Source organism: Ambystoma mexicanum, chromosome 1q (genome assembly GCF_040938575.1).
Source record: "Ambystoma mexicanum isolate Mex_15411 chromosome 1q, UKY_AmexF1_1, whole genome shotgun sequence".
Classification (NCBI taxonomy): domain Eukaryota; kingdom Metazoa; phylum Chordata; class Amphibia; order Caudata; family Ambystomatidae; genus Ambystoma; species Ambystoma mexicanum.
In genome coordinates, this window is record NC_090922.1 from 1,060,768,512 (window position 1) to 1,060,794,616 (window position 26,105).

Below are 26,105 nucleotides of genomic sequence, written 5' to 3' on the forward strand. Positions count from 1 at the left end.
GATCAAAATACATAGGTGCAAAAAACACACACCCTGGACGTTGCCGACCAGGAGCCCAAAGCTGCACTCCTTGCGGGATAATATCCCAGGTCAAATATCTCAACTAGAACAGAAGTTAGATGGCTCCAATGAGTCACATATCCATAACAGTTGAGGCTGTAAATATGTAATTTAGATGGCGAGCAGCATACAACTGTGCTCAATAGTTTAACACAATACGTAATCATTAAAGTGTGTATTTCAATATTTCTGTCCGCCTGCTGGAGTAAGACAAGGAAAAGGACCAAACTGACTCAAACCTTGTTAAAACAGAAAGTAAACAGGTTTTATATAAACAAAAGTCTCCGTCTGTTGCACTGTTAGTTTCCACAGTGTAACGTGAAGGGTGTCGTAAAATACAGTAATTCAAAATACAACAATGGTACGGTTTGAGCTATAAAAAATTCGGGTAAACCAAAAAGAAGGTGAATCGAATGAGTATGACAAGTTGTGTCCCAATTACATCATTGGTGATAACATGTACAGTTTCCAACATAAATCCTTTTGAAATTTTCAACATAAAAAAGCACTCCTAGTTGGTATGAGGTGCCAACGCGTTTCGGATTCCATTAATCCATCTTCAGGGCCGGATGTGCTCATATTTCATAATGTATTCAAGTAGAATCTCTTTCGTTGGGTCCTAAGAATAATTCAAATGAACTCGTCAAGGGGTATAGTGTATTGTGTTTCAAAGTAACTAATAGGCTTAGTAAATACACTGCCCTAGTGAGTCGAGGGAACTGGACTCAAAAAGGTGTTGTCGGGTCTGGAGAGAGTCGCCTCCCATCTAGATCGTTGGTAAATGGTGGCGGGATTCAGGTCTCATGCAGGTATCTGCAGGTAAAAGGGAAAAGCGCCCATCAGAGGTGATGGCAGATTCATACTAAAGCAATTTAGAAGTAGCACTGACAGACTGTTCTGCCGCGCGAAAACATCGCCCCCGTGTACTAGCGTGATGAGCTAGTTCGAGCGCGTATAGTAATAGGAGTGAGAATCTCTCCGTAGGGAGTATCGTATTGGTTTGAAATTCAATTGTACTTACTGGATCTCTGCAGGGAGGATAACCCGAGCGGCCCGTCGCCAAGACGAGTCGCTCGTAAGTGAACCTAGATAAAGTGGTTGTCACGGATGCCACGCATGCGCGTTGGCGCTTAAGCCGCCATGTTGGTGTGGGCAGTAAGCCGTACAGAGCCATATTGCGAGCGGCGCTGCAATAGTGTCAATCAGGAGAAGAATCAAATTGTACTCGCGCATCTGTATGCGTAGGTAAAAACGTCTGCAAGGGCAGAAAATAGGGTCATCATTAATCTGAGTAGTGGGGCGCAGGAGGGGGGGCGTCACAGTTCCAGTCGGACTGTGGGGCGCCCCCCCTCCTGCCAGTTAGCTGGGATCCAGAGGGAGGAGCTAGCGAGCATACCGGTTCCTATCAAAAACTGGGTCGAACTGAAGAGAAGTGATCAATCTACATGAGTACTTACAGCTTTTCTTTGCATGGAATACCCCTAAAGAGTTTGTCATGCTGACGGTCCCTAAGCCGTTCACATTCTATAGAGGCATACATATTCACATATATCTGGCAGATTGGCATGTTGACGGTCCCTAAGCCGTTCACATTCTCTAGAGGCATACATATTCACATATGTCTGGCAGATTGGCATATACACATATTGGCACATTCGGTTTATATGGCATCTGTGTGCCCTGTACATTCAAGCTTATGTATGTAAAGTCCTGATTCCACATTTATAACAGTAAAGGAGGAACACAGCCTCAACTTCTAAATTCACATCTGTAACATCAAAGGAAACACATAAGATCAAATTCACAGTTCATACCGCGAGGGGTGAGACAGTCTAACAGATCTATCCATATGATTTCTCTCTGTAGCAGTTTTTTATGGATATCACCTCCTCTAGGGCCAGCCTTCACCTGTTCAAGGATTAGACATTTCAGTTGAGCTATCGAGTGCCTAGACTCCAGAAAATGCACCGATACTGCGGATTTAAGGCTCTTTGTTCTTATATTTGACTTATGCTCTGTCCATCTTAGCTTGGCCTTTCTCATAGTGATGCCTACATAGTAAAAACTGCAAGGGCATTTTAAGGCATTAACCACATTTGTGGAGTCGTAAGTACAAGAAGGTTTTAGTGTGATTGGCTTCCCAGTGTGTGGATGTGAGATGGTATTGCCAGGTAAGATGTTGCTGCAATGTTGGCAATTAAAGCAAGGTTGTGTCCCCTTAAATGTCTTTGCCGTGGGTAGATCTTTGGGCGTTTCAGCTCTGATCAAACTGTTTCTAAGTGCTTTGCTATTCCTATACGTGAAGGTAGGTAGTTGTCGAAAGAGAGGCTGAGTTTGAGGGTCCATCTGGAGCATCGGCCAGTTTTTTGGGATAATGTCCCTAATTTTCTTGCTTTGGGTCGAATATGTTGTTACATAGACCAAATGTTCATCCTTTGGTTGGTCTTTTGAGGTTAGTAGAGTGTCCTGCTTCATGATAGATACTTTTTCCTCAATGCCAGTGATTGTGGCCGGATTGTATCCCCGGTTTTTCAATTTTTGTCGTAATGTGGCAGATTGTCTTATGTATTCCGTGTCTTCAGAGATGTTTCTGCGATAACGCATAAATTGGCTAAGTGGAACACTGTCTATTGTTCGATGTGGATGAAAGCTTGTAGCTAATAGTAGACTGTTTGTCTGTGGCTTTTGTGAAAATCCTGGTTTCAAGGTTCTCATCTTTAACATAGACCTCCACATCAAGGAAATTGATCTTCAATTTACACGTTAAGGTAGTAAACTTAATTCGAGGGTGCATGGCGTTCATCATTGAGAAGAAATTATTTAGTTCATCCTCTGGGCCAGACCAAATTCCGAAAATATCGTCAATGTATCTGACAAAGAGGGTAAGATGGCGTGCCCACCTCGGAGACGTGAGGACATTTTCGGATTCCAAATAATACATATGTGTTGGCCTAAACTGGAGCCATGGCGGCACCCATGCTGGTCCCTGAAAGTTGGAGGTAAAAATCATCTTGAAATTTGAAGAAATTGTTCATCAGTACTATTTTGAGTAGTTTTAGGACGAATAGTTTGTCTCCTTGGCAATTGTCCGACCTCAGCAATAGCCATTCAACGGCCTCCAGTCCAGCCTCGTGTACGATGTTGGTGTACAGCAATGTCACATCCATGGTAAAGAGTAGATCTCTTTCCTTGACAAAAGTACTTTCACTTAATTTTCTCAAGAAATGCGTGCTGTCCTTAATATACATCTCAGATTCTTGTATGAGTGGCCGTAGAATGCAGTCCAGATACTTCGCTAGCGGTTCCAGTAGACTGTCAGTTGCTGCTATGATTGGTCATGGATCGATTAATCTCTTGTGGATTTTAGGCAGAATGTACATAACCGGTGTGATCGGATGCGGTTTTTCCAGAAATGTGCATGTTTTTTCTGTGATCACTTCTCTCAATTCTGCTTCATCCAAGGTTGCTTTGATGAGGCTTCTTACTTGTTCTGTGGGATTGTAATCGATCTGCTGGTAAGTCTCAAGATCGCCCAATTGGCGTTCGACTTCCGCTGTATACATACTCTTGTCCATCAGGACGAGCGCTCCCCCTTTGTCAGCTGGTTTAACGATGATCTTGTTGTTATCTAACAAGTTTTTGAGTGTCTGGCGTTCGACAGACGTAAAGTTTCCACGATTCTTAGACTTGAATTCTAGTTTCTTGAATTGGTCAAGTACTGTTTTTTCAAAGACTGCCAATACATGGTTGTTGATAGGAGGGTTAAAGGCACTTTTGGGTGACATTTCCAGAAATTCAGGAGGTTCAGTGATGTATTCTTCCTCTTCAAGTGAGTCAAAAAAGACTGAGTTTCAGTTTTCTCATTAGTTTGAAAAAGTCGATTTTTTTCTCTAAGTAAGTTGGTGTTATATTGGGGAACAAAGGAAAGACCCTTACGTAAGACTTGTAACTCTGGTTTGGACCATTGGTGCGAAGAGATGTTGACTATTTCTTTTTCCCCCCATTTGTTTCTTCCTCTCTGATTTTTTCTTCCCTTGTCCTCGTCTGGTCGGTCTTTTTCTAAAAAAAGAGGGCGAACCTGTAGCGCTTTCTACCTCTGATGTAGTGGAGGGAACCTCTGTTGCTGGATCCACAGGTGTCTCTAATTCCGCACTAGATGCCTCAGATGATGATGCGTCAGTATTTTGTGGTCCGGTCCTTGGAGCACGAGGTTGGAATGGTCTGGATGGCCGTTGGCCATAATACTCTTGCCAGGTGTATACTATGTCAAGTTTATAATCTTGGGTATCTCGTCTGAATTTCCTTATCTTCTTCGATTCTAATTCTTGTTTGTATTTGGCTAATTTGTCATTGCTATCTTCCAAGATTTTTTTGAGTTGATCTGCAGTTAAGTTTTTGCTCAGATTGCCTTAATTGTGTCAATTTCCTCATTGAGTGTAGTTAAGTTGTTCGATAATTCCTCAATTGTGAGGAGAATCAGGTCAAGGGAACACTTGTTCAGGATCTTACGCCACAGGATTTTCTTTACAGAGGGTGGGTTCCAGATTCACTCTTAAGCCTCGTGGAATCCTCTTGGCTTTGTAATAATGTGACAGTGTGGTTGCATGAAGTTTCAAATTGATCTCTCTCCGTATCTTCCACTCTAACTGTTTGATTAGGGCTTCAGGTTTATCCGATGAGATAAGCTCGTCTCCTGGTTTGATGAGGCTTAATATCCTCTTGGCTTCTTCACTGAATCCAGAGGAGGTGATATCCATAAAAAACTGCTACAGAGAGAAATCATATGGATAGATCTGTTAGACTGTCTCACCCCTCGCGGTATGAACTGTGAATTTGATCTTATGTGTTTCCTTTGATGTTACAGATGTGAATTTAGAAGTTGAGGCTGTGTTCCTCCTTTACTGTTATAAATGTGGAATCAGGACTTTACATACATAAGCTTGAATGTACAGGGCACACAGATGCCATATAAACCGAATGTGCCAATATGTGTATATGCCAATCTGCCAGACATATGTGAATATGTATGCCTCTAGAGAATGTGAACGGCTTAGGGACTGTCAACATGCCAATCTGCCAGATATATGTGAATATGTATGCCTCTATAGAATGTGAACGGCTTAGGGACCGGCAGCATGACAAACTCTTTAGGGGTATTCCATGCAGAGAAAAGCTGTAAGTACTCATGTAGATTGATCACTTCTCTTCAGTTCGACCCAGTTTTTGATAGGAGCCGGTATGCTCGCTAGCTCCTCCCTCTGGATCCCAGCTAACTGGCAGGAGGGGGGGCGCCCCACAGTCCGACTGGAACTGTGACGCCCCCCCTCCTGCGCCCCACTACTCAGATTAATGATGACCCTATTTTCTGCCCTTGCAGACGTTTTTACCTACGCATAGATGCGCGAACACAATTTGATTCTTCTCCTGATGACACTATTGCAGCGCCGCTCGCAATACGGCTCTGTACGGCTTACTGCCCACACCAACATGGCGGCTTAAGCACCAACGCGCATGCGTGCCATCCGTGACAACCACTTTATCTAGGTTCACTTACGAGCGACTCGTCTTGGCGACGGGCCGCTCGGGTTATCCTCCCTGCAGAGATCCAGTAAGTACAATTGAATTTCAAACCAATACGATACTCCCTACGGAGAGATTCTCACTCCTATTACTATACGCGCTCGAACTAGCTCATCACGCTAGTACACGGGGGCGATGTTTTCGCGTGGCAGAACAGTCTGTCAGTGCGACTTCTAAATTGCTTTAGTATGAATCTGCCATCACCTCTGATGGGGGCTTTTCCCTTTTACCTGCATGAGACCTGAATCCCGCCACCATTTACCAACGATCTAGCTGGGAGGCGACTCTCTCCAGACCCGACAACACCTTTTTGAGTCCAGTTCCCTCGACTCACTAGGTCAGTGTATTTACTAAGCCTATTAGTTACTTTGAAACACAATACACTATACCCCTTGACGAGTTCATTTGAATTATTCTTAGGACCCAACGAAAGAGATTCTACTTGAATACATTATGAAATATGAGCACATCCGGCCCTGAAGATGGATTAATGGAATCCGAAACGCGTTGGCACCTCATACCAACTAGGAGTGCTTTTTTATGTTGAAAATTTCAAAAGGATTTATGTTGGAAACTGTACATGTTATCACCAATGATGCAATTGGGACACAACTTGTCATACTCATTCGATTCACCTTCGTTTTGGTTTACCCGAATTTTTTATAGCTCAAACCGTACCATTGTTGTATTTTGAATTACTGTATTTTTACGACACCCTTCACGGTGCACTGTGGAAACTAACAGTGCAACAGACAGAGACTTTTGTTTATATAAAACCTGTTTACTTTCTGTTTTAACATGTTTTGAGTCAGTTTGGTCCTTTTCCTTGTCTTACTCCAGCAGGCGGACAGAAATATTGAAATACACACTTTAATGATTACGTATTGTGTTAAACTATTGAGCACAGTTGTATGCTGCTTGCCATCTAAATTACAAATTTACAGCCTCAACTGTTATGGATATGTGACTCATTGGAGCTATCTAACTTCTGTTCTAGTTGAGATATTTGACCTGGGATATTATCCCGCAAGGAGTGCAGCTTTGGGCTCCTGGTCGGCAACGTCCAGGGTGTGTGTTTTTTAATACTGCTTGTCCCACCTGGGAATCAGATCTAGAGTGGGCATCTAGACAGTAGTGTTTTGTAAAGGTGTGTACAGAACTCCAGGTTGCCGCTTTGCAAATGGACTCAAGAGGGACATTTGCAATGAATGCTATGGAAGCCCCAGGGCCTCGAGTAGAATGTGCTCTCGGCTTGAAGGGTAGTTTTCTCTTAGCAAGAGTGTAACAGAGTGATGCATTGGACAATCTAGATATAGTGGATTTTGAAACTGCATCTCCTTTTCTTCCTGCTGCCACCGAGACAAAGAACTGATTAGTCTTTCTCAGAGGTCTAGTTCTTTCCATATAAAACATGACGGCTCTGCGCACATCCAGTGTACGCACGCTCCTTTCTCCCAAATTTGAAGGGTTTTGAAAGAACGTTGGTAGTTCTATTGACTGGTTGACATGGAATTTAGAAATAAATTTTGGTGCAAACCTAGGATGTGTTAGTAGAACCACCTTATCCTTGTTAACTGTTACAAAGGGGTCTAGTATAGAGAGCACTTGTAGTTCACTCACTCTCCTAATGGAGGTGATAGCTATTAAGAAAGCAGTTTTAAGAGTGAGGTTCTTAGGGGATGCTTTGTGCATGGGTTCAAAGAGTGAGCCCATAAGTCTGGTAAGTACCACATTTAGGTCCCATCCGGGAGCTGGGTTAGCTATAGGAGGGTGTATCCTCTTTACTCCCTCCATAAAGGCTTTAATAACTGGGACTTTCCACCATGACACTGTGTTGAGAAGTGGGGTATGCGGAAAGTGCAGCTAGATGAACTTTAATAGAATTAAAGACCAATCCCGAGTCTAATAAGTGGGTTAGGTAAAGAACAATATGTGCGGGAGAGCAATCAATGGGGTTGATACTCTTACCTCTACACCAGATGAGGAATCTCTTCCACTCGCCAGAATAGCAGTAACGAGTGTCAGGTTTTCTAGCCAACCTAAGAATGTCCATGCATCTTTGAAGGAGCTGTAAATGTCCAAATTCTATGACCTAAGGAGCCAGGCTGCCAAGTTCATGGTCTGTGGGCATGAGTGTATCGTACGGGTAGGGTAGTTTCACCGGTGGAGATAGAGACATCTCCATCAGATGAACGAACCATGGCTGTCGGGCCCACATATGGGCCACTAGTATCATGGTCACTGGTTCCTGGTGCATCTTGTGCACTATTGTGTTGAAAAGGGGAGTTGGGGGGGGTGGTCTAGGGGAGCATAAACAAATTTCCCTGACCATGTTATCCAGAGACCGTTCCCCTTGGATCGGTTCTGGGGGTACCTGGAGGCGTAATCTTGGCATTGGGAGTTCTCCAGAGTTGCGAACAGATCTATTTCTGGGAATCCCCATTGTGTGAAAACGTCAAAGACAATGTCTTCTTGTAACCGCCATTCGTACTCTGCGGGCAGAGGGAAGTCTCTGCTGAGTTCGTCTGCTGGCAGATTGAGTTCCCCTGGTACATGTTGTGACAACAGGAACATGTGTTTGAGAGCCCACTTCCAGATTTTCTGGGACAGCTTGGACAGTCCTGGAGAGCGAGTGTCCCCTTGCTTGTTCAGGTAGTACATGGCTGTGGTGCCGTCTGTGAGGACCATCACTGTCTTCCCTCGCAGGTGTGCCTGGAAAGCCTTCAATGCTTTGAAGATCGCTAGCAGTTCCAGCAAGTTTATGTGTTTGGACGCTACACTTGGAGTCCAGACTCCATGTGCAGTCTGATGGGATAGGTGAGCCCCCCCCCATCCTGTGAGGGATGCGTCTGTGGTTAGAGTGGCTTCCACTGCGGGGGTGGCGAATGGCTTCCCTATGACAAGGTTTTCCTTCAAACACCACCGTAGTGAGAGAACCAAGGCCTGCGAGACCACCACTAGATCGTCCCATTGTCCGCTGGCCTGACACCACTGGCTGTTGAGCCACTCTTGGATTGGGCGCACGCGCAGGGGCGCGTGAGGTACCAAATATATACATGACATGATCATTCCTAGCAAACGCATTGCTTTGCTTACCGTCACCTCTCGACCGGCCACATATTGAGGAATCTGAAACAGCATATTTTGGACCCTCTCGTTGGAGGAGAAGACGAGGCTGTCCTTTGTTCGAATTAGAGCCCCTAGAAATTGTTTGATCTGGCTGGGGTCTAGGCTAGACTTCTTGTTGATGGAGAAGCCCAGTTAGAACAAAAGGTCTACAGTCTTTTGGGTATTCGAGAAGCATGTCTCGTAAGAATCCCATGTTATGAGCCAATCGTCAAGGTAAGGGTATACTGGGATGGACAACCTGCGAAGGTGGGCCGCTGCCACTGCCAGTACTTTCGTGAATACTCTCGGCACTGACGCTATGCCGAAGGGTAGCACTCTGAACTGGTAGTGTTTGCCCTCTATCATGAACCTCAGGTATTTTCTGTGCGCTGGCAACATTAAAATATGAAAGTATGCATCTTTCATGTCCAGTGTTGTCATGTAATCTCCCTGTGAAAGCAGGCGTATTACTTCGTGTAAGGTCACCATGCGAAATTGAGGTTTGACAAATTTGTTCGCTGGCCGCAGGTCTAATACAGGGCGCATGGTTAAGTCCTTTTTGGGTACAAGGAAGTACACTGAATAAATACCTTCCGTTACCTGTGATAGAGGCACAACCTCTATTGCTCCTTTTTCTAGTAGTAGCAGCTCTACACTTGAAGAAGGATGGTGAGGTGTTCTGGTGATAGGCTTCCTCCCCTTGGGGGTCTGTACGTGGGGGACTGACTGAATACTATGCAGTAACCGCGGGCTATAGTTGACAATACCCAGCGGTCTGACGTTATTCCCTCCCATGCTGGTAGCAAAGATTCTAACCGGACCCCGACCGGCGATGCATGGGAGGGTCATTTGATGTTGGAAGCCGGGGAACCTCTGGGAGTGGAGCCCTGACCTCTACCCTTGCCACGGCATTGTCCTCTTTGTGCATTGGCCACTGGTTCCCTGAGTAGAGGACCAGTTGCCTGCAGTGTACTGCTGCTGCTGTTGTTGTTGTTGTTGACGTTGGCCTTGAAAAAAGCGCTTGTTGCCGAATCCCCTCTTATTGGGAGGCCTTGAGATCTGGTCTAAAGTCTTTAGGGTGTCGAAATCTTTCTTAGCGGTCTCCAGTGCGTCGTCCACCACTTTCCCAAAGAGGTTAGAATCCTCGATTGGTTTGTGTATGAGTGACGCCTGGGTCTCTGGCTTAAAACCTGAGTTCCGGAGCCAGACATGACGCTTCAGAAGTATCCCTTGGACTAAAGAACGGCCAGCCGTTTCTGCAGCATCAAGTGTGTTTTTAATGATGCTCTGGTTAACCAGAGTTCCTTCCGTTACAGTGGTTAACAAGCGAGTTCATAAGGGCTCAGGGACTTCCTCGAGGTCTTGGCGTAACTTCCCCCATTGGGCATCAGCATACCTTGCCAGTAGGGTATTGTTATATGCAATTCTGGTGGAAAAAGCTGCCGAGGCTGTGATTCTCTTACCCAGGGCGTAGAGTTTCTTTCCTTCCTTGTCAAGGGGTGCTTCGCTAGTTGATAGCGGAACCCCTGCCCTCTTCCTTGTGGTAGTTACTACCAAGGAATCTGGTATTGAGTGACCCTTAATGTATAATGGGTCCGATGGAGAGGAAGTAAACAGTTTTTCAATTCCTGGGTTGACCCCTCTAACCAACGCAGGTGTAGACAGCGATGGGATGATTCGTCTCTTAACAGAGGCGAGGAGGGGAATGGTCTGGATAGTGTGAGGTTTTTCCTTAATGATTTTTTCTACAAAATCAATATCAGGATTAATTTTCCCAGTCTCAATTTCAAAGTGCGCTGCTGCCTTCCGAAGTAGCGCGTTGAAAGTGGGTTGGTCATCTATAGGTGACAGGTTCCTGACCAGTGTGGTTTGAGGAGAGGAAAGGTTCAGGATCTCCGGGTCTGTAGACGCTGTTGGGGACTGCCAAGGCTGTGAGCCACCTTCATCCGGGTCTTCTTCGAAGCCCCCCCCCTTTCCCACCCATGTCAGGGTTTTCCTCAAAACCTTCTTCTTCGAGGTTCTGTTGGTCTTCACTATTTAAGAACTCCTCATCCTCTTGGAAGTGAGAGTCTTCTTCAGTGAGGTCATAAGTATTAGCCTCCTCCTGAAGGGGGTTAAATAGTCTAGGATATTTGGCCCTGGGGTCCTCATGAAGTACCTCTCTTGGCCTCTTGGGTGTTTTATGTTCAGGAGTGGACATAAATCTAACCAGCTTGTCCATACATGATTGGAATCTCTCAAAAGTCCAATGTGGTAACCCAGAACGGTCTGGAGGCGCACGGTCTGGAGGCGTAAAAGGGAACTCCTCTGCCTGTAGCCATCTAGATCTGTCCTATAACGTCAAGGATAAACTTCATTCGCCTTCTGAGAAACCTTCTCGTAGGCTAGAGCCTTTCTTCGACGGCAGGAGCGGTCCCTGCCTCCCTTCCGGCATTCTCGCCGTCTCCCTGGCCTTGTGAGCAGGGTTCGCCGTCCGTCTCTGGCCGTCAGTGGAACTATACGAGCCAAGCTCTCGACAATGAATTTCTCCGTCGAGGCTTCCTCTGGCGTCGTGTTGGGTGGTGCCGAGACTCTTTCGGCGACGGTCACACTCTTACGAGGTGCATCGCCTGGCGTTTTGGTGGTAGCGCCGTTGTTTGCAGGTAGCCCAGTCGCTAGTCGCGTCTGCGGTGGCGGGGAGGGCTTGCAACCTTTACGATCGGTGGAGGGTGCCGGTAGGCCCGGCGTCTCCATTGGCGCTAGGGCTTTCTTCGTCTTCGACGAATAAATGCCATGGGTTGTGTTTACGTTTGTTTTTTGTGTTCGTCAGTGTCGCTGGGGTGTTCATCCCCATAAGTAGGGCGTGAGCCCAACTTGTCGGGGTTGGGGACAGACGCTGAGGAGCGGGTACGCTCCCTAGAGAACTCTACAACCGCCGAAACGGAGGTCGGGTTATCACTGTCCTCATCACACTCGGCGGTGGCGGGTGAGGTATCAGCTCTAGACATAGCGTAGGCTGCCCACCTTTTGACCCTGCAGTCCTTTAAAGTCTTAGGGTGAAGAAGTTTACAGGCCGCACAGCTGTCTTCGCTGTGGTCGAGGGGTAAGCAACAGTTACACCGCTTGTGCTTATCCTTCCATGTGAATTTGCCCTTAAAGCGCGGGCAAAATCTAAAGGGAGTCCTCTCCATAGCTGAGGATACAATTAAAAGTGATAACGACCCTGAAGGAAAGGGGGGTGAAAGAGAAAGGCATTCTTAGAAGAAAAAGACATGTCCCACGACCCCCACTCTCCCTACTGTTTTAGGATCGCCTCCGTCTAAGTCACCGCTGTCGAAGTTCTTAATCGGCGGTGAAACAGCTTTGCCGTCGAAGGAGGGATCTGATGTAATGTATAAGAAATAACGACCAAAGGGTCAAATAAATGTTTTGAAATTTCTCTCGAACGAGCTCCGCGTTAAGGCGACCAATATCTGAGCGGAAAAAAACAATCTGAGGGACCTCGACGCGTGAGGTATTGTGGGTACACTGCACGTCACTATAGGGATAGTGTTAGACACGCCTTGTCGATGTCCTTTTTTTGACTACGAAAAACAAAATGCAATACTCCGCAGTGACCACTGGATGTCGGACTATGTACAGCATGTGATTCTAAGCAGATTATCAAACATCATAACACAATATTTAAAGACGCTGTTTAACTAACTCCACCCGACCTTACCTATCCTACTGTATTTCACAAATGTTTGTATATAAGTACAATTGTATGTATATATGCTAACATGTTCTGCATTGTTTCTTATAAGTATACCATGTATGCCTGTAACAAGTTGAGATTGCTTCAGCGCCACGATGCCCCTGGGCAGATGTGCGCTATACAAATCCAAATGAATAAACAAATTAAATAAATAAAATATTTCAATAAAAGAATTTTAACACACAGGTCTAATGAAAATGGCTCTCTTGTAAGGGGAAGTAAAGGTGTTTCAGCAGGTTGTCACCGCAACTCCCAGAGTACACCGGTGCGCAACCTGGAAAACACAGCTCGGAGCCAATGGGATGGAGCTGTGGCCAGAATTTGAATGGACTGGAATTTCTCTTCCAAAAAGAGAAGGAACACCCAACCTACCGACCCCACAGGAATGACAGAATAGCAGCCAAAGGACTGAGAATAGAAAAAGGTTGCGGGGAACAGGGGAGACCCAGATGTTCACACTAACTCCTCCAGTTTGAAGCAAAACTCTCCAAACCTTGGGGAGAAACCCAGGAAAAACGAGCAACCCGAGCACATAGTTGCCTGCACAAAAAGCAACCTAAAAAGGAGACAGGCCAGAAGCCTTCTTAAAGACTTCCAGGGGGGGAAGTCCTGGCCTCCAGGGGAATAGCTCAGCTCACACGTGACCAAGGAAAACTGACAAAGTGGCCAATGGAAGCCAGTACGCACTCCACAACAGGATAGGCTGGGCTATAAAAAGTCAGCCGGTGCAGAGAAGGGTGAAAGGTGTTTGGGTGGGATCGGGAGCAGAGGCGGTGGACCAAGAAAGCAGCGAGGTGGGTGTAACCGGTGGAGAAGGATTGCAAGGAGGCTGTTGGAGTGCTGTCAGGTAAGGGCTCAGGTCTGAAAGTGTTACAACTGAGTTGCTTGTGAGTGAGTGACTTGGACAAGGGATAGAGCGAAGGGGAAGTTCAGACTCGGTATGAGGCGCTGTATTGGTATTTGTGCATGTGTGTGAGTGAGCAAGGGAGCACGAGAGACAGGAGGATAGCAGAGAGTAGAGACAGGTGCAGTGGTGAAAGTGAGGATTGAGAAGACCAGGAGAAATGTAATAGCAGAGAAGAAAGAGAGCAAACACAGGGGACTGAGTGTGGGGATAGAGATGTAACACCAGGAAGCAGAGGGCAGGGAAAAGAGGAGACCAGCTGGAGGGTGGAGATTGGAGAATTGGGAGAGACCATTAAGATTAGAGAAAAGAGAATGGAGCGAGAGTGTGTGCAGGGAGTAAATTACCAAGAACTATACAGTTATAGTTAAGTACTTAAATGAGGCAAAAGTATGATTAAAAAAGACCCAAAGCAGATATAAAACTAATAGTACGAAGGTTAGTACATTTTAATTACTTTGCAATGATTAGAATAAGTGACTAGCAGATAGGTAGTAACAACCAACATAGCACTTTCAAATCTCCTAAAGCACAATAGGAACAAGTACTGAATACAGATTTGTTGTTCAGTAAATACTTCAATAACTTGCAGAGAGATGTAAAAGTTCAGAAAACATTGTGCACAGGAATCAATGTAACAAAATCCATACTGTAAATGCAGGTAAATATTAACATAGTTCCATGGGAGCTGTAGAAACGTCCACCTTCATGCTGGCAAAGCTAGAGGAATCCACCAAATAGCTTTCTGACCCAGATTCAATTACCAGACACCTGGAAGAGGAAGACTGCAGAGATGTCCCAAGGGGATGAACAGCAAACAGTAGTGGTGGAGATACCTCTGAAAATGGACTAGAAACAGCCACCAACGGTGGAAATAAAAGACTTCAAGGCTGAAGGCAGTGGGTCCCTCTGACAGCTATAAGAGTCCATGTCAACATGTCCAACAATGGAGCAGAAGAATATTAACAGCAACAATAAACCATTCCGTTCCAGCAAGCCAGCAGGCTAAGTTACCTCTGTCCTAGTCGCATACAAATGAAGCAGGCGCTCCACAGAGCTGTAGTGGAGGAGGATGCAACTGTTCCAAGGGGATTAAAGGGTAGAAGAGCTTGGGACAGTACTTCCCTGCATGGGAAAGAGCAACGCTTTGCCCGAAGACGATAAGGAGGAAGCAGCACAAGTCCACAGAAAAGATTTTCAGGCAATCTTTAGCTGCTCAAGTGTGATTCCAGGTTGGTTGAGGAATGGCTTAGGATACTGACCGAAATTCACAGGGATGAGGGCTACCGTAGCCCTCCAACCCACATTCATGCAGCAATCACGGTATTTGCATCTATCAAAACTGTTTTGCAGGCACACAAATCAGGATACAGACTTGAATGCCAGAGATACCCACAATCAGTCAGAACTCTATGCCACTTACACAAAGGAATAATTGTGGGCTCTGAATGGTGCCGACAGAGCCATTAAAGGTCAAAATGGTGGTTCCACTTTGAAGTACACAAAAAACAACCACAAACAAAATGGATAGATCACAGGGCTTAAAAGCCTCTTAGGGGACTAGCTTCACATCTGCTGGCCCTGTCCAAAATTACAACCTTTCTGGGAAGAGGTGGAACTTAACATGCAATTAATGTTTAAACATCAAAAGGCAGCAACACCTAAGAGAACGTTTACTGGGCATGCCAAGCCCAAGCACCGAAGTATGACCCCCAAGCACAAAAGATTGGCATTCCCACTTGATTCAACTGGCGGTCCCCCTTGTAGTGGCGCAGAAATGGAAATCCAGAGACCAGCCCCACATTAGAGACTGGTACTATAAACTATGGAACTTTGTATCCCTGGAATGTGTCACCTTTGGAATGCAAGGGGAACAAAACTAATTCTCAGATGAATGGGCGGCAATCTTGGACTTCCTCCACAGAGACTACATTGAACAATACTGCCCACATCATCTTAGAATATTAGACATCATGTGACACTCTCCCTACCGCCTGAGCTGAGCACATGGACGTCCTACTGGCTTTTCCGAAAGGCCCTCAAAACCTGGCTATTTGCCTAATTTGCCTAAACATGACTTGCATTGCCCAGACGTCCAACTGCGAATTCTAATCACATAACTATTCTCAGTGTAACCGGTTGCAACGGCACCATGATGCCCTGGAGCGCTTTACAAAGGTAAAAAACAAATAAAACACATAGTATGCGAACCTGTGTATGGGGAGGAGGGGAGGAGAAATATAGCATGTTGAGGTAACTTCTTGCATAGCCCTTTCACTTGCTTGTTGATATGCTGTATTGTATCAAGGAAAAAATGGACAAATAAAATTTTAAAAAGCCTCTTGGGTAGTCACTTTGGCTCCTGTTCAGGGAGCAAGTGGCTATAAATGCGATACAAAGGCTACCCCACTGTTCATCCAAATAAAACAAAGCTGCTAGCAGCTTGCGACACTAGTAGCAGTCATTTATATAATCGCACTTTCCTATTTGTATGGCTTTAATGCGCTTTGTGGTAGGAACGCCCTTGGAGACCAGTCCAGGTATGGGAATATTCTCAGATAAGGCCTACATTTTGTGCACGCGTTTTGCCAACATTAGGAATTAGGTGGGCGGCTAGGCTCCAGTAAGCAAGGCAAGAAATTAGGCATGTGGAAGAGGGTCGAGGGAGGTCACGACAAAGCGCTAGTGCGGGAGAATCGATGTGTGACCAGCTAGACTGAAAAATGTTGTAGGTTGTCGCTCTATTCGAATGGCAGAGATGTTGGGGTGTCTGGTGCAAGGGCGAGGCTGTTCGGTGTCCTGCTAAGCCGAATTTGTAGCCTGCGGCCGGTGTCCACCTGAAGTGATGCATTTATACATACCCCAAGCTCAGATGGGGCTTATCTCTGATCTCGCTGTGTGAGGCGAACGTCTGTGTGAAGAAAGCAAGCTTACCCTCATATGCTCTTCTAGGCATTATATGCAGGCTACCATCATGCACTTAGCGCATGAGGGAACTCACCTTAGCACACAATAAGAGCACTTTGTAGCAGACTCCTCAGCAGAGGTCTCCTTAGTGTTGTCACAGATTTAAAGATACGCCACACTCCAGACCAGGACTCTTTCTACCGGCCAGGGATGTGGCGCACAATAAAAACGCTTTCAAGTTTATTTATTTCAGATTCAGCTTTGAGAAGGCAGCCAACCCGTCTCACACCCCACTTGACGTACACCCCGTGTCGCAATTGACCATGACCCAGGCCGGTGCAGGTCGGACTTTTCATTTGCTCCTCTACTTTCTGAGTCTGTTCTCACTGTCTACTACAGGAAGAAGAATACAAATACCCAGATACAGCGCGGAGCGGCCGCGGAGTCAGAGCAGAGTCAGTTGCAGTCTCTGCAGTCCCTGCCAGGACTGGCAGAGACATGGCAACAACCTCTGACTTCCACCAACCAGGCACTTTAAATATTTCCAGCGAGGGCATAGAAGAAGAAGAAAACATGCGCCTTAGAAGCTCACGGAAACTCCAACTGTCCTCAAGTCCTCCGTTTTCCTCAAAACACCCGGTCAAACTCAGAACTCAGGCTTTATTGCCTATAAACACCACCTTGATGGGCACCTGCCCAACCATCACATCAGCCGGGTCTCAGCGTCAGAAAAAAGCGGCAGTGACCACTCAGAAATCACCTAAAAAGGGCCAATCATGTGTGGCTAAAACTCACATCCCCCTCACGGAAGTCACGAATCAACAAAAATCTAAAACCCGAGGAGTGAGTCATGAAGTCGAAGCTCTAGCCACAACGCAGCACATAACCGCCTCTCTGACCAAAGAGAACAACGCGGGAAGTGCTGAAAATGCGGGAAAGGTTCCGAATACTCAGCCCGAATACCCAGCCCAGCCCTTGCCAAGTGTCGTAGGCATCCCAGTGCGGCCAGTCGGAGGACCGACCGCGAGGGAAAAGTCTCCACGGGTGCATAGGCTCAACCAGGAAGAGGCCGTAGAGCAACAGCCAAAACCAACTAAACAACCCAAACAAACAAATTGCTGCATAACACAAGACCTCCCACTTACCGTGGAAGCTTGCACTGAGCAGGCGGCTCTTCGGGGTTTGGCGGGTTCCTCTTCCCACGACGTGGCTCAGGCGGGAAGGTTGGCGCCAGAGACGGAGGACCCGCCTCGATGCCGTGGTGGGGTGGCGGCACCCCAGCCGGCGGTGGGGATCCGCGCACAGGTGCACGCAGGTGGCCTCGGGGACGGTGGTTCCTCCGGGTCGATTCGCCCAAGGGGTGATTCTCCAGTCGGCTGCCCTTGCGCAGGCGCGTTCGGCGCCAGCCCGGACAGACTAGCTCCCCCGGAGGAGACTAGCGGCACTGCAGCCCAATCCGAGGACAAAACGTCGGACTCAGCTGAGGAATGGGAATTCATCCAAGACCCTAAACTCAGGCTTCTGACAAAGAAAAAGACAAGTTCCCAGAGACCCAATGAAGAGTCAAGTAACATCAAAAAACTACAAGACAAAAAAACATTAAGACAAATAAATGCCAAAAAAACTGGCCAAATGAATAAAACACAACAAAGAGCGCTTGAGGATGTTACCCCCAAAACCAGGATCTGCAACTCCATAAAATAACTTTTCGCTAGACAAGGGAAAAGAAAGCACAATGTGCTTACGGAACTCACTGATGATGAGATACTTGATGCCTTGATCGATGTACAACCCGTAGTGAAAACAAGAAAGACTGCACCAATCCTAAAACCCAGCAGGACTCCGAAAATCACAGAAGAAAACTCAGCTGAAATATGCGCAAATGAGTCCGCGTCAAGCGAGATGAATGCTGAGAAGGGGTTGGTTGTACCCCCCCTTTTTTGGGGTCTCCAACTACGACCCACCCACTCCAATCGCCCTTGAACAAGGACCGGGGAGCTGAAGTCACCGTCCCGCCACGGACCAACGAATCAAAAAAAGTTGGTGAAAGCTTAGATTCCGCCTCCCTCAGCAATCAAATAACTTTTACGCCAGACCAGTGGGAAGTCTTTATTAAATCTAAAGCCTCATTGTCCCACCATCCTAGAATATCCGCAGACGCAGATTGGCTGCTTTACGGCGCACATAGACCGGCAAGAAGATCTTCTCTTCCTCATTTCGTACGAGAGCCTCGAGAAACGAACCACCAGCAGGAACAGAGGGTTCCTCAAGACTCCTCCTTTGACGCATCAAACAGAAACCAACCTGATTATTCTGGAAGGCAGAATGAATCCTTTACAAAAAAAACAGACCTAACGACGATAATGTCGGCTATAACAATTGGTTTATCACCATTTGGTAAACTTTACGAGTCTCTCAATGAGACAATGAGAGACCACACTACGTTATTAGCTATGTTGCACACGAAGCTGATTTTCATTGAGGGCTTCATCACTGCAAAAGAAAAGAGTCCCCAAACACCTAAAAACTGTTTCAATTTAGCAACTTCAAGTCCTAAAACGAACAATACAGCAAGGGCGGCTCCCAAACTAAAGAGCGCTTGCGTTCATACACAAACTGATTCTCAACAAGGACCAGTTCAATTTGTATTTTCTGGCATTCAAGAAATCTCAGGCAACGAAGAAAACAGAAAACCACAGGCAGGTCCAAAAACCTCTGCTGTCGAACGAAGCCAAAATGATCAAACATGCATCATCATTGACCACTTAAATTCTCCTGATAACAGTATAAAAAGAGCTTCCAACGAAAAACAAAATTACCTGGCATTCCATCACCAGAAAAGTTCATCTAACTTTGGTGAAAAGTCTGCAAATAAAATAAAAAAATCTCCAAGAACTGCTGAAGATTTTTTAGCGGATCAAAGCGCAATGAATATTACCCTCCATCTTTCGCCAGAAACACGAGATAAAATTCCCCCAAGAGCATGCAAACCAACATCGATATGCTCTCTTGAAAAAGATAAACAATCAAAAAAACGCAGAAGAAAGAGTTCAACTAATACTACTCAAACTCTCTCGTGCTCAGACCTTCTCCAGAAAGAAGCTCCGCAAAAAAGTAAACTAGAACAATCATCCTTCAGGTATAGAACTTCTGAAGACAAACCGGAACCACAAGGGCCGGCAGAAATGAAAAAGCAAAGACATCAATCTCATCAAGACAAGATCAAAGACAACAGACCATGGGACAGAAACAGATTAGATCACAGTTCTCCCCGTAAGAGCAATAATGGAATAATTCTAAAACTGGAACAATCCGAAACAAACAGGGAATCGCTAACCTTGAATAGAAGCACTATTATGAAGATTCTGAAAAACACCAAAGACCTCAAACGTTTAACCCCGAAGGAAATCACGCTCGTGGAACCATACCACATTGCTAGAAAAGCTAAAGCTTTTATTCATATAAAGGAGTGCTCTAACTCGTTTATATCCAACAGAGACACTGAAATCCTCTCAAAATTAGGACTAATCATCACTGAATACACAAAGTCAAAGCGAGCTCCAGCAAAAAACCAACGAGAAAGGTTGCCAGAGAACCTTCGGGATAACATCAGGCAGCAAGACCATATTCGCCACCATCAATCAACGAAAAACGAAGCCTTCCCGATAAAACATCCACGACTAAACTCTGCGGAGATATTGCGGCCAGAAGAACGAAGGTGCACTAATCCATCGCAAACGGAGCCTAATCTAAGAAGTTCCAAAATAGACCTGGGAAAAAAGCTTCCCACAATTCATCACGCAAAGCTTCCTCTGTCCTTAACTAAAACAAATAGCAAAACCCCTGTTGGACCAATTAAACAACTTTGTGCATTGCTGCCAAAACCTTCATTTTCAAATTCTAGCAAATAGCAGTCAGAAGTGAGGCATACAACATCTGAAACTCCAACTCAAACAAAAGATGTAGCCTCACTGAAATTTGGATCATGGAACACCAGGGGATTTAAACACCTAACAACGAACGGAGATACAAACCTTGGGCAATTTGATATCGTGGCTCTCCAAGAAACTTGGCTAGCAGAAGCTCCAGCGATAGATGGATACTCACTCGAAATTGCACCAGCCAAAAAAGCTGTCATAGGCCGACCGTTCACAGGTTTGCTAATAGCCGTAAAAAGCGACTCTGGCCTCGAGATAACCAAAAAACGCTCATTTTCCCAAAGTCATCTATCAATTCAAGTGGAATGGTCAAGAAAAGACCCGACAAGTAAAAAGTCTTTAAAGTCAACATTGGCTATAATAACGGTATATTGGAACCCGAAAGCAATCTCAGACGAGAGATTCCTGAGGATGATCAAAGCTGAGATCGATGACATTCAAGCAAACACAGAAATCACGATGATTGCGATTTGTGGTGATCTAAACGCGTCTTGTCCCGTTCCGAAAAAACCATCGACCAACCTAAAAGAGCCACATCGGGGAGACTCAAGAGGACAAAAATGGGTGAAATTGATGGACTCGAGGCACATATACAACGCAGCCCAAAAGTCAACAAACGCGCAACAAATACCGACATGGGAAAGAGCTCATCAAAATGCCACAATAGATTATATCTTTACTTCTGAACCCCTGCTAAACCTCCTAACATCTTTCAGCGTGATACGAGCAAAAGCAAGTGACCATAATATCGTGGAAACAACTTGGCTGTCTGACAACTCCTCAAAAACAACTATGGAAACAAGGGTCGAAATAAACAACCAAGGAAACCGGCTAAGGATGACAAAAGACCGGATTGTGGAACTTGCTGAATTTTACAGGCAAAAACTTGCTGGTGAAGAAAAAAACAAAAGCCAGCACACAATAGACTATCAACCCCTCTTGATCCCATATCAAAGTGACTATTCAAAAACAACCAGTAAAGCCCCACAAGGCTCACACCAATACAACAAACTCCTGGTTACAAAAAGAAGAGCACTTAGAAAACTCAAACGACAAGCCCAAAAGACAAACTCACAATCGCTGAAGAGGCAATTTAAAGAGGAGACCAAGAAATATAATGGATGGTTAAAATTCCACAGAGCTGACCTCTATCAGCAAGACGCCGAACTAATGTTAAAAAAGCTTAATGGAAAAAATTCTCGTGAGTTTTGGACCCTTGTAAAGGGGGCAGGAAATCCTTCAATCGCAGCAACAACAAATGCAGTAAGCGAAGAACGATGGATACAACATTTTACTACGCTTTTCAAGAAACCTCTGACTCACTCGATTCAAACTTGTACCTACACCTGGAGTAGTACACTGTGGGAAGACTACTCGGACAAAGAGGACATTGAAAAAGCAATACAGACTTTAACCACTTCAAGAGCGCCTGGTCCTGATGAGATATTAAATTTCGATTTAAAAACAAACCAAGAACCATGGGCATCTTTTATCAGCATACTCTTCAAAGAAATCTGTCGTTCAAAATCGTTTCCTAGCTCATGGTCATCAGCAACGGTGGTAACAATTTTCAAGAAGGGAGAAAGATCCGATCCATCAAATTATCGACCGATCGCCCTATTAGATACAATAGGGAAAATCTACGGCTCATACCTGCTCACAAGTTTCCAAAAGTGGGCAAAAAATGTGTCATGTTATGACCCGTTGCAAGCAGGTTTCACAAAAAACGTTGGAACAATAAACATCATGCTCATAAGCATTTTAAAAAATCTGGCAAGGAAAAAAGATAAAAAGATCTATCTGTCATTTGTGGACCTGACTCAGGCCTTTGACATGATCGATCGAGACCTATTATGGGCGAAGCTAAAAAGATGGAAGTGCCCCGAAAAGATTCTTGAACCTATTATTGCACTACATGCAAAAACATCCATCAGAGTAAAGTTAAATCAGACCGGTACCCTGTCAGAAGAAATTACAACTGAAAGAGGCGTAAAGCAGGGTTGCCCTCTGGCTCCGGCCCTCTTCACGGCCTTCCTCGGCGACCTAAAAGACTCCGAAGACCAGCCCAGAACTTTTCCACCAAAACTAGGGGGCACAGAAATTCCGAGGCTGCTTTATGCTGATGACATTATCCTGGTCTCCAACGGCAGTTGGATACTTTGAACTCTTATGTAACTAAGAACAATTTGCTGATCAATAAAGAGAAAACCAAAATCCTGGTTCTTGAAAGAACAACTAAACCAAACCATGATTGACTCCTCCGAAAGAGAGACAAGTATGCAATCGAACCTATGGGAAAAGACACGGAAATTATCCTCCCAGGCAAAGGCCCTAGACAGAAAATTTGGCCGATTTTCTTTGTTGCCTGTAATCAAATATTACAAAGGAAAATTCGTTCCATCAATAACACATGGAGGAGAAGGTATGGCCAACTATTCCGCCAAACATCTGACCACAATTGGAAGCCTATTTCTGGCGAGAACTGCTACACCTTCCGAAATCGACATCCCTACCAGCAATTCGAAGGGAACTGGGACTGCTGTCACTGAAGGCAACTGTCGATTGGAATGAGATGGCCCTTTTTAGAAAAATCATTATGCCAGACTCCGCTCCACAATATAATATGCTTAAAGATGAAACAACTACAGGGAGAAGCGAAATCCTTGCAAAATGGGTGCTCAAACAGAAAGCCTCTCTGTTAAAGATCGGATGCGATGAGAACGATCTAACCCGAAATCCAATGCGGGTGAAGAAGAAGCTCCAAGAGCTTGACTGGATTGATACATTGGAAAAAGCAGCTGCCAATAAGCTCCTTGGCCATTTACCCATCCAACCCAAAAAACTAAATGAAATCTACCAAGTCTTCACATGCTTTCCGGACAAACGAAGAAGAAACATCTTCCTAAGGGCCAGGCTAAACCTCTTGCATACAAACGAGATAAGAGCTTTAAGAGGGCTATCAAACACGAACAAGTGCCGTCTTTGCAAGAATACTGCTGAAATCGAAACAATAAGACATCTTTTGTTGACATGCCCGAAAACCGTCTATCTCAGGAAAGCATACTTAACCCCGCTCCTGGAATCCTTCGTCCTCCGAGAGGAGGATACTTGGTGGTGCCGCCTCCTAAGTGGGAAAAAAAACCGCTGGACGATAGCAACAACTAAAATCCTAGAAGCTGCTTTGCTTGAAAAACACAAATCCAACATTTTAAGGACAGAAGCAGACACAGCGACCGAAATACAGGAAAAAATAAAGAAGTAAAGTAACAAAGAAATAAAGAAAGAAATTATCAAATGAAAGTAATAAAGTATAAAGAACCAAGGAAATTAGAAACGGAACCACACACAACCACATACAATAATGGACACAATTACGAATTAACAACCTTTGTAAAATCAATTTAATTTTGATAGCACACAAAGTAAAAAAAAAAAAACTAAAAAAAAATAATGAAATATTTATTTTAAAAATTCAAATGAAATTTGTATTGAAACCGTTGGCACTCAGCACTGTGGAAGCATCCCCGTTTCTTAGTCTGACCTGCATTTTGCACTTAGCCCATCTGCCTCTCCGTGCTAGACCTGCAGAACCGCATTTATCTGAGACTGCACCCCATAAATATTATATCTACTCTACTGGTCTTACGGTTCATCGGTAGTGGTCTGGAGCCTTTTAAACACTTTACTATTTGCCTAGTATTAGCCATGCTCAACTGTCTCATTGCCATCATGTTCCCCTTCTGTCTTGTACCAGCTAGCATCCCGTGCACAGGTACCCACTTCCTTGCCTTTAGCAATGGACTCGCCAGATTGGCTTGCCCTAGGCACCACCCCATACCCTGCCCGACACCTTTTCTGCCTTAGTGTGTGTGTGTGTGTGTGTGTGTGTAGGTAGGTGTGTGTGTAGGTAGGTGTGTGTGTAGGTAGGTGTGTGTGTAGGTAGGTGTGTGTGTAGGTAGGTGTGTGTGTAGGTAGGTGTGTGTGTAGGTAGGGAGGTGTGTGTGTGTAGGTAGGGAGGTGTGTGTGTGTAGGTAGGTGTGTGTGTAGGTAGAGAGGTGTGTGTGTGTGTAGGTAGAGGTGTGTGTTTGGAGAGGTGTGCGTGTGTAGAGAGGTGTGTGTGTGTGTAGAGAGGGGTGTGTGTGTGTCTGTAGAGCGGTGTGTGTGTGTATATAGGGGTGTGTGTGTGTATAGAGGTGTTAGGCAGAATTGTATGCAGTACCCTTGGGGACCACTACATACAACTAAGACTACAAATTTAAGCAAAACCAACCTTTCGTACAAGTCTGTACTACACCGTTTTTGGTAGCGTAGCTGAGCAGCCAGGCCTATCTCAAGAGGGAATATGAGCTGTTATGATGTTACACAGAGGTCTTACAATCACAGTTGTTCAAGTAAAATCTTACACTCAAGGTTTCTTGGTTAAACACTTATTAATGTATTCAACAGTTATAAAACATTCACTAGAAGGAGGCAGTTAACTATCATACATAAATATACTACAGTACTATAAACTTTAAGTTTCTGAGGCATTCAGACTACTTTGAAGGAGGAGCAAAAAGGCATAGGCTAAGGAGAACATGAAAGGTTACAAGTTATTCTTAGACAGTGCAATTCTTTAGAGTTCACCAGAAGAGTCAATTCAATAGGCTAGGCCAAAGTCAATGGGCTAAAGTCTTGGATAGGATAAAGCAGTTCTGGTAGTGAAACAGAAAAGTCTTGGCATAAGTTCTTAGGAGTAGTTTGTAGCAAGAGGAATTATACGCTGGGTCACAAGCTGATTAGGCCTGCGAGTTGGGAAAGTTTCAAGCACGTTCACTGCGAGAGGTAAGTACTCAGTCTGGTTTTACAGTACCTTTACAATTGAAGAAAAAGATGCAGCTGATGATTTTGGTTCCTGGCAGTTCCTGCAGATCTCGCTGTTCCTGGGCCTCAGTCGTGGGGACAAGAGGGAGGACGTCGGGGGACTCCTGCACTGGGACTGGTCCAAAAGCTGGCAACTGGCAAATCTTTGATTCCAGTAGCTGTAAAGTCAAGCACACAAACTGGTGTCTCCCTCCCTGGTTCTACGGTTTCCTGCAGGACTCTGAGAAAAGTCAACCAGCTCAGAGGTGAGTATCCAGGTGGCTTATGGTTCGAGTTGATTGGTCCCACAAACTCAAAGGGAGAAGTCGTCCTTGTGGGGGCTTCTCTGTCGAGATGAACTTGGCGATTCGGACCTGCAGCAGGGCTTCACCGGGTAAACCAATGGTCCAGGAGTTGCAGCAGCCGTCCTCTTCAAGCTAGCCTTCAGTTCTTTCGTTCCAGTGGTCGACTCTGCCTTCCAAGCCAAGAGACTTGCCTTTTATCCAGTTTCCTCCCATTCATTCCAGCCTAGCTGCCACTCATCCAGCAAGGTGGCTGTCCTTGCCGGACAGACAGCCAGCCAATCACGTCCGAGTGCATTTGGGTCTCCTAGGAGACTAAGCACAGGGAGTTTCGGGCACCTCCCTCACTTCCTGCCCACCCCAGACACTAGGGCGTCAGAGTCCTGAAGCCCGCCTAAGTCGATGAAACAAATGGACCAAACCTGGTTTGGTGCACAGAGACAAACTCTAGAAGGACCTTTCCAAAAAGAAATGGCAAAAAAAGAAGACCGGAACCGGTTTAAACAAAGGGGGCTCAGACGGCTCCCGTGATTTAACGCGAACGGTGTTCAGTGTCAGGAAAAATCATCGTAGTTCGTTGTAAAACCATTGCCACCAGCCATTCTGAGAGGAAAGGGTAGCATTTGACTGCTACATGAGTATCTAGACATAGGGATACTAAGTAACCCCTCCAGCACTCTATTGTAAGATAGGGTGTGCAAGTCAATTTCACTTTACTGACTCTGGGA

The 26,105-nt window shown here is 45.4% G+C and overlaps 1 protein-coding gene across 1 annotated transcript in view; it reads right to left on the reverse strand.

The window, feature by feature from the left end:
• GTF2B (general transcription factor IIB) overlaps positions 1-26,105 on the reverse strand; it is a 221,299-nt gene that overhangs the window by 42,549 nt on the left and 152,645 nt on the right. The gene's annotated exons all lie outside the window — the stretch shown is intronic.